The sequence below is a fragment of the Fukomys damarensis genome, unplaced genomic scaffold (assembly GCF_012274545.1).
Source record: "Fukomys damarensis isolate Sample0158 unplaced genomic scaffold, DMR_v1.0_HiC HiC_scaffold_22, whole genome shotgun sequence".
In the NCBI taxonomy this organism is placed as follows: Eukaryota; Metazoa; Chordata; class Mammalia; order Rodentia; family Bathyergidae; genus Fukomys; species Fukomys damarensis.
In genome coordinates, this window is record NW_022900934.1 from 27,021,852 (window position 1) to 27,036,975 (window position 15,124).

At 37.1% G+C, this 15,124-nt stretch overlaps 1 protein-coding gene across 3 annotated transcripts in view; it reads right to left on the reverse strand.

Moving 5' to 3' along the window:
• Defb128 (defensin beta 128) overlaps positions 1 to 14,712 on the reverse strand; it is a 39,170-nt gene extending 24,458 nt beyond the window's left edge. Inside the window, exons 1-3 of one of the 3 annotated variants that reach the window (XR_783604.1) lie at positions 14,676 to 14,712; positions 13,513 to 13,612; positions 8,887 to 9,234 (exon numbers count right to left, since the gene is read on the reverse strand). The gene's annotated coding sequence lies outside the window, so the exon portion shown is untranslated. Of the gene's footprint in view, positions 1 to 8,886; positions 9,235 to 11,881; positions 12,819 to 13,512; positions 13,613 to 14,675 lie in introns of those variants that run through there. The other 2 variants (XR_004518453.1, XR_783605.1) reach the window with 2 other exon arrangements.
• Between the last annotated feature and the right edge of the window lie 412 nt (positions 14,713 to 15,124).

Consider the following 15,124-nt stretch of genomic DNA (forward strand, 5'->3'; position numbering starts at 1 on the left):
AAGGAGTTTGAAATCTGTCTCTCAGAGAGGTTATTAGAAGGTCCATAAAGAGTTCATTGCACTTTGTACTGTGGGATACACTGATTGCTGAATTCACCCTCGAGTCATGTAGCTAACCTAGAGGAAGGAGCTGATCTTATTGCCAAACTCTCCTGAAGCTTTTTATTAGACTGTCTTGTAGCTTTCCTTTGCTGAGACAAGTCCTTTACTTCTTGCTTTGTTTCAGGGAAATGATTCTACTAAAAAATGTAACAACAGAGATAGGAAAAGGGGAAAGGACAAAGGAGGAGGGAAAACAAAAGGAGGATAAAGATGATGAATCAGTGGAGGTGAGCCAATGTTCTGTGGATTCACAATACGCTGAGTACTTCTGCCTAAATCACCATACCCAAGATTCTGAACACTTAGGGCATGGTGCCACCATTTTCTAAATTGCTAAGCAGAGGCTCAGAAGATATGAGATGGCTTTTCCAGTTTTTCATTAATGTAGCAACAGTACAAGCTGACTTGAATCCAATTCTTCCTGACTCCAAAATCCTATACCTTTCTTTCCCTCCCCATAAAGGTTTCCATTGGCATATAAAACTTCTAAAGAGCAAACTGTGCCAGGCCAGGCAGTTAACTCAGTGGTGCTGCACCTGCCTGTTAAACACAAAGTCCTGCATTCAATCCAGTTCAAAAAAAATCAAACTATGCCTTCATGCCTCCATGAAGATAACACAACTATGGTTGGATAAGAGTAGGTGAGGGTAAGTGTGGCCATTTCTTAAGTTCACCCTTAGTCACAACTTGCAGGTTATCAACTGTAAACATTAGACTCCATGAGTCCATGGTGCAGCAGAATTTCTCAACTGATGCTTCTCATCAGAGCCACAGAACACAGAAAATGAATTATGTGACTATTTTCCCAATTCTCCCAAAATGGAACATAACAAATACTATGGTAGATACTTAGAAAAGAAAAGAAGCCAATGAATTACACACAGTGGATGTGTTTTAGGGTTAGGGGTTAATTCACTTGCAGAATCTCACTTGAGAAAGGCTAGTTGTGTATCTCTCACATTGGTCAAATGCAAAGAGAGATCAACTTATTGTGTCTACCAACCTGTGAAAATAAAAATATTTGAGAGTGCTGCAGTCCAGACCAGTACAGCTGCAGGCAATCCCAGCCAGGGATCTGCCCCAACCCCAGAGGCTGGGGCAAATCCACCCAGCCAAGGCCCACCCAGGAAAGAGCTGTATAGGCACAAAAATTTCATCAGAATCCCACACCATAGCATCAGTGATTTGAACCCAAGAATTGGAGTACTGGTGAGCAGCAGAGAGAAAGCCTGTTGGTGGCTTGCTGAAAATTGAAATTGACTGGGTGAACAAAAAGTTTTCTCAATAAAGGCAGGACAAGCTGCATTTGTTGAAATGAGAAGGCAAAGAAGTCCCAAAACTAGACTTCCAGATCACCTAAGGCAACCCCAAAGAAAATGAGATGGAAGAATCTGATATCTAACCACCTGGAACTCCCTGAACTGGCAACAAAGAAAATCTGGAAAAAATAAACTGGAAACAAAAGAGAAATAGTTTATCAGATAACAGCTGAGATTGTGCCCATAGTGCAAGCCATGATTAATAAATCTAGAGTGGACATAGATTTAAAAAATAGAGGAGTTGAGGAACATGATGGAATCCCAACATAGGAAACAAATGGAATCCACAAAACAGATGCAAAACAGATTTCCAGAAGATTAAAAACTCCATTGAAAGTTCACACAACAGAATGGGCCAATGTAAAGATAGAATTTCAGATATAGAAGATAGGATTGCAATTAGTGAACAAGAAAAGAAAAAAATTTTAAATAGTAAGGAACCATGACAAATCAATCCAACAGCTGCTAGATAATGCAAAGATTAATATAAAACTGGAGTCAATGAAGAAACAGGAGAGAGTGCAGATGACATTAAAAAGTTGTTCACAGAAGTAATGGCATAAAATTTCCCAAGTTGGGGAAAACAATTTGGCATACAAATAAGTGAGGCATATAAGACTCCAACTAAATGTGATTTTTTAAAAAAATCTACACATAGGCATATAGTAGTTAAGATTCCAGAAACCCAGCAGAAGAACAAAATTCTACAAGCATCAGAGAAAAGAAACAAATCACATACAAAGAAAAGCATCTCAGGGCCAGGGATTTAGCTCAGTGGTTCGGTGGCCTGCCTTGCAAGCGCAAGGACCCAAGTTCAATCCCCAGTACCAAAAAAAAAAAGAAAAGCCTCTCAGAATCATAGCAGACTTCTCAACACAAACCCTCAAGGAAAGAAGAGCTTGGAGTGATGTATTTCAAGTCCTAAGGGAAAACAGCCTCCAACTCAGATTGATGTACCCTGCAAAACTATCTTGCAAAATTGATGGAGAAATAAGATACTTTTATGACAAAGAGCATCTGAGAAACTTCATGAATAGCAAAACAACACCCCAAAATATTTTAAACAATATCCTAGGAAATGATAGTGAGAATACCAACCTCAGGAAGCCCAGCAGAGTGAATCTATTAGGCATGACAAGAAATTAAATGCAAAGGGAGAGAATCCAACAAAAAGAAAAAGTCATGACAAGGCTAAGTCAATACATATCAGTTATAGCCATCAATGTTAATGGTCTCAATTCACCAATCAAAAGAAATAGACTGGAAGAATATGTCAAGAAGCAAGATCCTCCACCTCACCCCAGAAAGAATGGCTGTTATCAAGAAATCAATCAATAACAAATGTTGGCAGGGCTGTGGGGAGAAAGGAACCCTTCTCCATTATTGATGGGAGTGCAGACTTGTGCAACCACTGTGGAAATCAATAGGGAGGTACCTCAAAGAACTATGGTTAGAGGTTCCATTTGACCCAGCTATCCCTTTTCTGGGCATCTTTCCAAAAGAATTAGAAGAATCATATCACAGTGATATATGTACACCCATGTTTATAGCAGCACCATTTGTAATTGCTAAAACTTGGAAAGAGCCCAGTTGCCCATCAGTTGGAGACTGGATAAAGAAGATGTGGTGTTTCTATAAAATGGAGTATTACTCAGCCATAAAGAATAAGAAACTAGAGTCATTCGTAGGAAAATGGATGCATATTGAGGCCATACTCTTAAGTGAAATAAATAAGACACACATGTGTAAACATCAAATAGTTTCTCTGGTGTGAAAAACTAAAAGTGTAATTAAGATCAAAATTGTATAATTGACAATGTAAAATGGGAAGAAAAGGGCTAAAGGTGTAGGGGAAGTGGGAAGGGTGGGGAAAGGAAATAAGGGAAAAGAAAAAATATGAAAAAACAAAAAAGTAGAAATAAAGTCTTTGTAAATAGGCAAGGTTGAAGGGGGTGAAGGGAGGGCAGGGATATGGTAAAAAATGAGAACCGAGATCTGTCATGTAAAAGTACAAGATCTGAATAATAAATGTAACTGTACTGTATACTTTAAAAGTATCAAAAAACTCAATGAGAAAAAGAAGAAGAAGCAAGATCCAACAATATGCTGCATACAAGAAACACATTTAATTCAAAAAGAAACCCCTGGACTAAAAGGGTGTAAAACAATACTACATGTGATAGGAGCCCCCAAAACAGCAGGAGTACCTATCCTCTTTGCAGATCACATGGATTTCAAACCAACACTGATTAAGAGAGACAAAGAAGGACACTACATCCTTGTAAAGGGAACAATCCAAGATGAAGAGATGACAATCATAAATATATATGTGCCAAACACCAACTATATAAAACAAATACTATTGGACATGAAAAATCAAATAGGCACTAACACAGTAATAATGGGAGACCTCATTACCCCACTGTCACAAATAGATAGATCAACTAGGCAGAAAATAAACAACAAAATGCTAGAACTCAATCAAACTCTTGAACAAAGGAATTTAACAGATGTTTACAGAGTGTGCCACCCCACAAAATCAGAATACACATTCTTTTCAGCTGCAGATGGGTTGCTCTCCAAAACAGACCACATACTCTCTCATAGAATATGTCTAAGTAAGTACAAAGGGATTGAAGTGGTCCCCTGTATTTTATCAAACCATAGTTCATTGAAATTGGAGATCCATAGCAAAAGACACCACAAGAATTTCACAAACACATGAAAATTGAACAACACAAAATAATCAGTGGGTCACAGAGGATATGAAATAAGAGATTAGACAGTTCCTATAATTAAGTGACAATGACAATACAACATATCAGATTTATGGGACACAATGAAAGCAGTCTTATGATGGAAATTCATAGCAGTGAATACACATTTAGAAAAACAGAGTGAGATTAAACAACCTGATGCTGAACCTCAGGCTTCTAGAAAAAGAAGAGCAAGACAAAACCAAAGTTCATACAAGAGAGGAAATTATAAAGATCAGAGCAGAAATCAAGGCCATGGAGACTAAAAGAATGATACAAAAAAATCAAGAAGCCAAAGTTGGTTCCTTGAAAGAATAAACAAAATTGACAAACCTTTAGCCAACTTTAACCAAAAAAGGAAGGAAAAGGCCCAACTCCATGCAATTAGGAATAAAAAGGGTGAAATTACAATGGACCCAGCAGAAATCCAGAGGATCATCAGTATCTACTTTGAGAATCTTTACACCAACCAGATGGAAAATACAGAAGAAATGGACAGATTCCTAGATTCATATGAATTACCAAAGTTGAACAAAGATGATCTAAAAAATTCTAAACGACCCAATATCAATCAATGAAATTGAAAATAAAATTTAAAACTTACCAACTAAGTAAAACCCAGGCTCTGATGGCTTCACTCTGAATTCTACAAGACATTTAGAGAGGAATTGCTGCCACTACTCTTTGCACTCTTCAGTGAAATTGAAAAGAAACAATACTCCCAAATTCATTCCTGGAAGCATCATCTTCATCCCCAAAGCAGAGAAAGACCCAACCAAAAAAGAGAGCTATAGGCCAATCTCACTAATGAACATAGAGGCAAAAATCCTCAATAAGATACTGGAAAATAGAATGCAGAAGATCATCAAGAAGATCATACACCCTGACCAAGTGAGGTTCATCCCAGGGATGCAGGGATGGTTCAAGATACACAAATCAATAAATTTAATACACTACATTAATAGAGTCAAGGATAAAAACCATATGATCATCTCAGTAGGTGCACAAAAGGCATTTGACAAAATTCAACACCCATTCATGATAAAAAAAAAGACCTACAGAAAGTTGGAATAGAAAATATCTACCTCAATCTGATGAAAGCCATCTATGAAAAATCAACAGCCAATATCATACTAAATGGTCAAAAGCTGAAATTCTTCACACTAAAATCAGGAACAAGACAAGGATGTTCACTATCATCACTCCTGTTCAACATAGCTTTGGAAACATTAGCTACAGCAATTAGACAAGAGAAAGAAATAAAAGGAATAAAGATAGGAAAGGAAGAAGTCAAATTGTCATTGTTTGCAGATGACATGGTACTCTATATAGAAGACCCAAAGAACTCCACCAAAAGTCTGTTAGACTTAATAGCCAAATTCAGTAAAGTAGCTGGATACAAGGTTAACATACAAAAATCAACAGCTTTTCTGTACACGGAAAACAGACTCACTGAGTGAGAAATGGGGCAATCAATTCCTTTCCCAATCGCACCCCAAAAATTGAAATACCTAGGAATCAACCTAACAAAAGAAATCAAAGACCTCTAATCTGAAAACTATGGCACTCTGAAAAAAGAGATTGATGAGGATATCAGAAAATGGAAAGATATCCCTTGCTCCTGGGTAGGAAGAATCAACATAGTGAAACTGGCCCGACTTCCAAAACTGCTATATAGATTCAGTACAGTCCTAATTGAAATCCCAGCAGCATACTTCACAGACCTTGAGAAAACTATCCAAAAATTCATTTGGAACTAGAAGAGACCTAGAAAAGTAAAAGCAATTCTAGGCAATAAAGACAAGGTAGGGGGTATCACAATCCCCAACTTGAAAATATACTATAAAGTTACTGTGATTAAAAACAGCATGGTACTGGCAAAGAAACAGACCTGAGGACCAGTGAAACACTTTAGAAGATGCAGAAACAAGTCCAGACACACTCAGCCACGTCATCTTTGACAAAGGAACCAAACACCCTCACTGGAGGAAAGATAGCCTCTTTAATAAATGGTGCTGCAAAGTTAAAATCAAAATGCATTAAAGATCTAAATATTAAAACAGAAACACTAAACACGCTGGAAGAGAGATTAGGTAGAACTCTTGAAAGCATTGGTGTTGGAAAAGATTTAATGAACAAAACCTCAGTTGCCCATGAACTAGCACAATCAAGTGGGATGTCTTCTTATTAAAAAGCTTCTGCACAGCAAGAGAAATGACCAAAATAGTGAAGAGACAACCCACAATGTGGGAAAAAATTTTCACCAGCTGTTCCTTAGACAAAGGTCTACTTATCTAGAATAATAAAGAACTTTTAAAAATCAGGCCACCCAAATTTAAAGACCCAATCCAAAAAATGGGCATCTGAATAAACAGACAGAGAAGTAGGAATAGCAAATAAACATGAAAAAATGTTTAACACCACTGGTCTTTCAAGAAATGCAAATGAAAACAACTCTGAGATTCCTCCTCACCCCAAAAAGAATGGCTGCTATCAGGAAATCAATCAATAACAAATGCTGGTAGGGCTGTGGGGAAAGAGGAACAGTGCCCCACTACTGGTGGGAGTGCAGACTGGTGCGATCACTGTGGAAATCAGTGTGCAGACACCTCAAAGAACTAGGATTGGAGGTCCCATTGACCCAGCTGTTCCCCTGCTGTGTATCTTCTACCACAAATCAAAGCCAAGGTGTAAATTTGTAACTAGAAGTTGGATTTTTCATAGCCAAGTACCACACTTTTAAAAATACTACTTTTGCTTAGGAATATCCTAGTTAAATCACAAAAATTACTAATTGTATTGAATTTCTTAAGCAAGCATCTTTCTAATGTTAAAATAAGTTCAAGTGGAAGCAGACCTGAAGAATCCCTGGACAGAGTGTAAATTGGGCCCTTAACCTTGCTTAACTTTGCAAACATAAGCGAAACATAACTGCAACTACTTCTTGTAAATGTTTATGCTAAAGAAAAACAAAACTCAAATTCAGCCAATCAAAAGCAGCCAACTAACTCATAATTATCTAAGAAGGAATTTTCCAGCAAGACATGCCAAAGAAAACAACTTTATAACTGTAACAAATCAGGTATTTCCTTTATATCACTTCCATGATACAAAATTCCCTTTTCTCTTCCTCAGCAGAGCCACTTCTAATCTGGAATCACACAATTCATGAATCATTGTTTCCTCAAATAAACTTTTTTCAAAATTATATCATGCCTCGGTTTACCTATTTAACACTGATAGCATATGTGATATAATGATAAGTAAATATCATGCACTTCTGCAGTGTAACAAATACGATGCTTGTCATCAGAAAAATCAACGAAAGATTATTTGAATTTTAAGCCTAGTTAGCCACTTTTTAATGAAATATCACAGGGCCACTATGTGAACGAACAAGCAGTGGGCTTTGAGACTTTGTCTCAAAAAAGAACAAAAAAGTAAAGTCTGTGTTTCCTATCTTTGAATTTGAGCTGCACTTTGTGACAATCATGACCTGTTCATTCCTTCAAGACTCCTCTCTAGCCAGAAATTTCCTTGTTCTGGTCTTTGCCAGTGCCGTGTTAAGAAACCCCAATGGTCTCATATATTGTGCAAACCTTGGATACAGAAGGGAAATATGCAACTGACAGCCCAAGGGGAAAGCTGGAGTCTCCAGAACATCACAAGTTGTAGATCAAGTCTATGGCTCCATTTGGATGTCCAAGAAGTTGGGTCCATGCTGTGCATATCCCAATAAATTTCCCTCTAAAGTCAGCAACTGTCCTAAAACCTCAACCTGTTCACCACCTTGATATGGCCATCACACCAAACAGCTTTCCCTGCATTATTTTTTATTCCTTCTTTACCATTTGCTAAAACAAAATTCCTATTTCATTAAATTTTCCCTTGTTTTTTTTTTTTTTTTTTTGGACCAGGGATCCAACTTGGGACCTTATGCTTGCAAGGGAGGTATCAGCACCACTGAGCTAAATCCCCAGCCCAAATTTTCCCTTGCTTTTAAAAGAAAAAAAATGTCTTTAAGTTGTTCTAAGGAGATATCCTTGGAGTTTCTAAAGGGATCCCTATTTGTTGTATTCAGAGGGGAACGTGCAAATTGTATCCTCTTTGTCTTTTGCACTAGTCTTACAAAGGTTGAGTTCATGCTGTCTTCAGCCTTTGTATAATGCTCAAAAGCATAAATCGAGGGCTGGGGATTTAGCTCAGTGGTTTCGCTGCCTGCCTTGCAAGCGCAAGGACCCAATTTCAATCCCCAGTACAAAAAAAAAAAGGATAAATTGAGTTAAGAGGGTAAGCATAAGATGAGAAAGAAAGGAGACATACCACACCTTATAGAGGACAGTCACAGCACACAGGACAATTAGCGTGGGAATAACATGAGGGGAGGGTGAGCTGGGATTTATTCTGGGAAATCACCTGGCTCCAAGAAAATCTACTTATCTTCTTTGGTTCCATTTCCTCATCTGCAACAGAGACTATCATTCTACGGTTTCTAGTTCCCCTGGCTGTTGTACAGATTATACTAGAAATATCATAAAAGGCAATCATGTGACAGCAAGGGAAGAAATTAACTTTTAAATGCATACTTTGAAGCCAAAGTAACAGCAGGTGGCTGAGTTATGAGGCTGAGATTCAGGAGATTGGTTTTTGCCAATAGGAATGGGGAAGTTTTCTTAAATATGAACAACACCAAGTGAACTCCATGCAGACGAGAATTTTTGCTTGTTTTATTTACTACTCACTCCCCTGTGTGTATACAGGAGATGACACATAGTATTGATCATAATATCAGATGTTCAGTTCTTGAAGAGTGTGTGGTCACTCCTCAGAGGGCACTGTAGGTTCTCCCACATTCTCTTTCCATGCAGGACTTCCGCAAGCTTCAGAGAAAAGAAGGCAGTCTTCATATTTCTCTCCACCAACATTCTGCAGAAGACCTGACTTAGTCTCAGGGATGCTGGTACAGCAGGCTTGGCCTGTCTGCAAACCCAAGTCACCTGCAGGTGTCCGGGGTTAAATTCCATTCCTTCCTTGGCCACTTCCTTTGACTGGAACCCCTGAGAAAATTACAGACTGGGTGCTCAAACAATGTTGATTAAATGATTGTGATCAATTGATTCTAGAAGGTCACAAAAGTGAGTCAATGGAACAAAAATGATGTACATTGTAAATTATAGAATATTGAAAAGACCATTAACATAAATATGTACAAATGGCTAATGATTATATGAGAAAGTGCTAATGCCTTTAGCCATCAGGGAAGTGCAAATCAAAACTATACTAAAACTCCTTCTGGTCCCAGTGAGAATGGCTACTACCAAGAAAGAAAAAAAAGTGCTGGTGAGGATGTAGGAGAGGGAAGGCAATTATACACTGTTTGTAGGAATGCAAATCAGTAGAGTCACTACGAAAAACAATATGCAGGCTCCACAAAAAACTAAAAATAGAACTACCGTGTGATCCTGCTATCGCACTCCTAGGTGTACCAAAACGAATGAAAATCAGCACACAATAAAGATATCTGCATACCCGTGTTTATTACAGCACTGTTCACAATAGCCAAGTTCTGGAATCAGCCTGTTATGGTCGAGTGGAAGAAAACAGTCCAGGTTCTTGTGTACAGTGAGAAAAGCATTGCCAAGCACATACTCCATAGTAAGTAGTAAGTATCTAGGGTTACTGAAGATCAGTGAAGGTAGCAGCAGGAACAGAGGAAAAGGAAAAGGGGAAAAGGGACCATGATGACTCAGGCTTTTAGAATTTAAAGGCCAGACACCTCTGACTTTTGGTGGCTCCTACTAAATTTCTCACTGGCACCATGCTCTCCACCTAGGGCATGGGGATCTCTTAGGCTTTTATTTTATTTTGTAGTCCTTTTAAATAAATAAAAGCATGGGTAACCATTAAGGTGGTGTTTACACTTGAACATAGGAAAGGGAGTAACTCATCCAACTCCTTTGTTTCTAACTGGAGTAAGTGGCTGAGTAGATAAAGAGATGGAATAGACACACTGTGGAGTATTATACACCCATAAAGAAGAACACTGTTCAAGTCATTTACGGGAAAACAGATGAAGATCAGCATGTTAAGTGAAATAACTCAAACTCAGAAAGACAATATAATGTTCTCTTTCATACGTGGAATCTAGGGCCTGAAAAAAGACAACATGAAACCAGAAGAAGGACTATTAGGGAAGGGGAACAAAATTGGGAGGAGGGGTTAAGGAAGGGTAATATGGAGGTTGAATTCAATCCAAATATGTTATATGGGGGCCGGGGATTTAGCTCAGCAGTTCAGTGGCCTGCCTTGCAAGCACAAGGACCCGAGTTCAATCCCCAGTACCAATCAATCAATCATGTATGAAAATGTCACAATGAAGCCAGGAATAATGATGTACGACTTAACTCCAGCCCTTGGGGAGACTGAGTCAGGAGGACAGCAAGTTCAAATCAAGCCTGAGCAACTTAGTAAGATCCTGTCAAAATTAAAAAGGGAAGAAAAAAGGGCTGAGCATGTAGCTTAGTGCAAAGGCCCTGAGTTCAATTCCCAGAAACATATTTAAAAAGAAAGAAGAGAGGGGGCCGGAGATTTAGCTTAGTGCTTCCACTGCTTGCCTCACAAGCGCAAGGACCTGAGAGTTCAATCTCCTGGTACCAAAAAGAAGAGGGCGGGTATTTAGCTCAATGGTGCCACCACCTGCCTTGCAAGTGCAAGGTCCCGAGTTTAATACCCAGTACAAAAAAAAAAAAAAAAAAAAAAAAAAAAGAAAGGAAGAAAGAGAAAACGTCACCATGAAATCCATTCTTTTGTACAATTTATATGCAGTAAATGTATTTCTAAAACATAATATCCCTAAAGGCATTTTCAGTGAAAGACAACTAGCAAGATGCTCTAAATGAAATGCTGAAAAGCTTTCTTCACACAAAAGGGAAATTCTCCAGAGAGAAATAAAACTTCAAGTAAGGAGGAAGAGCTTCAAGAAATGGTAAATATTTGGGTACAAAAATCCAACAGCCTGGTGTTTCTTAAGTATTTTAAACTAGGTTTTGCAATAATAACAAATCATACTGTCTGGTGGGGTTTTACTATCTGTAGATATACTACTTTGGAAAGCACAGAGTAAAGGGGTAAGGCAGAGAGGCTGGGCATGGTAGCACACACCTGTAATCCGAGCACTTGGGGGGCTGAGACAGTAGGATCACCATAAGTTTGAGGCCAGCCTGGGCTACATAGTGAGTTCAAGACTAGCCTGTACTACATAGCAAGACCTTGGCTCAAAAAACAAACCAAAAGAGCAAAGAGACTTCTTTAGTAAGCTTTCTACATCCCACTTAAAGTGATAAAATGCTAATGCTGTGTGACTTATGAAAAGGTAATCTATACTGTAGTCCCTAGAGAAATTTCAAAAAATTACACAGAGGTGATATAATTTAAAACTCAACAAAACACCTTTAAACTGATGCTAAAATTTTTTCAAATAATCCAAAAGAAAGCAGAAAAAGGTTAAAAAGAGAAATGAAAAGCAGAAAAAACAAAACTATAATTAATTTTTAGATGGTAAACCAAAATCCAAATATATCAATTATCACACAAATTAAAAGATAATTGTATGAATGTTTTTTCTCTCCACTAGACAATTAGTATCCCTGTAAAGAGCAATGGTTTATTGTAATATGTTTTAGTTGTAGTAAAATATACTTAAAAATAAAATTCACCATTTTAGCCATTTTAAATATGTAGTTCAGTAGTAAGTTTTGAACTCTTTTTCCTGAAAATTTGAAACTCTGCCCATTGGAAAACAGCTCCCCACTGCCTCTTCTCTCTGGCCCCTTGCAAGCATCCTTCTACTTTCTGTCTCTATGGATTGATTACTCTAGGTACCTCATATAGGTGGAAGCGTACAGTATTTCTCCTACTGTGACTGGCTTATTTCACTTTGCATAATGTTGTTAAATGCATCTGACATGTGTCAGAATCCCCCCTCCCTTTTAAGGCTGGATAATATCCCATTCTGGTGGTGTACGCTGCATTTCTTTATCCATTCATCTGTCAGTGACACTTGGGTTGCATCCACCTTTTAACTATTGTGAATTCTGCTAAGTATATGGGTGTGCAAACATTTCTTCAAGATCCTGCTTTCATTCTCTTAGGGACACACTGAGAAGCGGAGTTGTGGAATCATATAATAATTCACTTTTAATTTTTGGAACAGTTAATATACTGTTTTACATAGACATTTAACCATATTACATTCCCACCAACACAATAAAGTTTCCAATTTCTCTCAAGCCCTACCAACCCTTCTGCTTTTCTTTTCTTTTCTTTTTATTTATTTATGTTTGTTGATAGTGACCACTGTCATGGGTATGAACTGGTATCTCACTGTGCTTTTTATTTGTGTCTCCCAGATGGTAGTAATGCTGGGCATGAATTCTCCTCACAACTGCAGAACATATGTTCTTTTCAATTATATGTGAAATATTTATAAAAATAGATCAAACATGGATGAACCTGGAAATCATTATGTTAAATGAAAAAGCCAGCCACAGAAAGACACAATGCTGAATTATCTCATTTATATATAGAATCTAAAAAAGCTGAAGTTGATACAAGCAGAGAGTAGAACAGTGGTCATCAGGGGCTGAAGTAGTAGAGAAGAGAGACATCAATTAAAGAATACAAAATTTCAGTAGAGAGGAATAACTTGAGATCTATTGTACAACATGCTGACTAGTTAATAATGAAGTATATTCTGGAAAATGACAAGAGTAGACTTTAAGCATTCTCAGCACAAAAAATGTTAAGTATGTGAGAAAATATATTATGTTAGTTAGCTCAATGTAGCCATTTCACAATATAGATTTTTCAAAACACCATGTTGTACACAAATATAACATTTTATTTATTATTTTTAAATAAATTGGAAATTTTAATCAATAAAGCGGCCTCAATGAATGTCACAAAAATAATGATATAAACATTATTCTACAATGTAATTATGTTTCAAATCCATAACAAAAGCTTTACTGAAAAAAACACCAACACATTCAGATGAAAAATACATTTCTTGGAAGGGATAGGGCAAAGGAAAGAAGGGAATGGAGTTAATATGAGAAAATGAAAAAATGGAAACAAAGCCTTTGTAAATATGAAGGGATAGAGGGGTTGCAGGGAGGGCAGGGGAATGGGGAAAAAGTAAGAACCAAGATAGATTATGTAAGGTACAAATTTCCACTGATGAATGTCATGATATTATATACCTAAAATGTACTAATAAAATTCATTTTTAAAAAAATACATTTCTCTTCCAGTGTTTCTCAAATATTATAGATTACCTTGGATCTTGTTAAAGGCAGATTTTGACTCATCTGTTCTGGGATGGGTTGAGATGCATTTCTGACAAGTTCCCAGGAAGCTGCTGGCCAGGCTAGGGCACTGTAGGTAACAGAGTTGAAACTAATTCATAGCCCAGGAAACATGGCGCAGTAAAATTGGGGAGGGGATTAAAATATGTTTAAATGAATTATTATCCTGATAAAACCATTTTATGTCAAAATTTATAAAATGCAGCTAAAGCATATATAAAGGAAAATTATTGTCTTCTCAGTTATAATAAAGAAAAGCTGAACATTCATGAGATAACACACAATAAATTAAGACAAAACAGCAGAAATATGGAGATATCTCAAAGAGCTGGGACTAGAGTTTCCATTTGACCCAGTCATCCTTCTGCTGGGTATTTTTCCAAAAGAATTAAAAGAATTCTATCACAGTGATATATGCACACCCATGTTTACAGCAGCACAGTTTGTAATAGCTAAAACTTGGAAAACAGCCCATTTGCCCATCAGTTGGAGACTGGACAAAGATGTGGTTTTTCTATAAAATGGAATACTACTCAACCATAAAGAATGAGAAAGTCATTCATAGGAAAATGGATACATATTGAGGATATACTCCTAAGTGAAATAAATAAGTCACACATGTATAAATACAGAATAATTTCTCTGTTGTGAAAAACTATAATGGTAATAAGATCTTAATGGTATAATTGACAATATGAAATAGGAAGAAAGGGCTAAAGGTGTAGGGGAAGTGGGAAGGGCAGGGGAAAGGAAATAAGGGAAAAGAAAAAAATGAGAAAATGAAAAAATGGAAATAAAGTATTTGTAAATAGGGAAGGGAGGAGGGGGTGAAGGCAGGAGGGAGTGAAGGGAGGGCAGGGGTAAGGGGAAAAAATGAGAACCAAGACCTGTCATGTAAAGGTACAAGATCCAAATGATGAATGTAACTGTACTGTATACCTAAAATGTACCAATAAACTCAATGAGGAAAAAAAAGACAAAACAACAGAGTTAAAGAGAAATGGAAATGAATATAAAGCTGGGAGCAAATAATAATAGTAAAATTAAAAATCAAACACATAATACACCAATAAAAACAAAAGTTGATTCTAGCCAAAGACCAATGGAGTTGACAAATCTTTTATAAGAATTACCAAGAAAATGGCTGGGGATTTAGCTCAGTGGCACTCAGCCTGCCTTGCAAGTGTAAGGTCCTGAGTTCAATCCCTGGAACCAAAAAAAAACCACAGAATTACCAAGAAAAATAGAAAACACATTATTCAAATGAGGATTAAAATATGTAGCCAGCCTTACAACTCTGTAGATGCTAAAAGGATCAAAGAACACATTATGAACAACATGATATCATATATTACATTTAGAAGAATAAACAACTGTTTAATATGATCCACAAAATAATTGAAACCCCAACAGTTCTAAATTATGAGATAGATTAAATTCTTAAATTCAGTTGAGTTTTTCTGCTACAAATTTCAATGTTAAATCACTAGCCCATGGGTTTCAAGAGACAGGTTTATTGACAGCAGCAAAGTATTCTTATGTTAAAGCTACCAGATTTGTGTTCCTAAAGTACCAGGTCCAG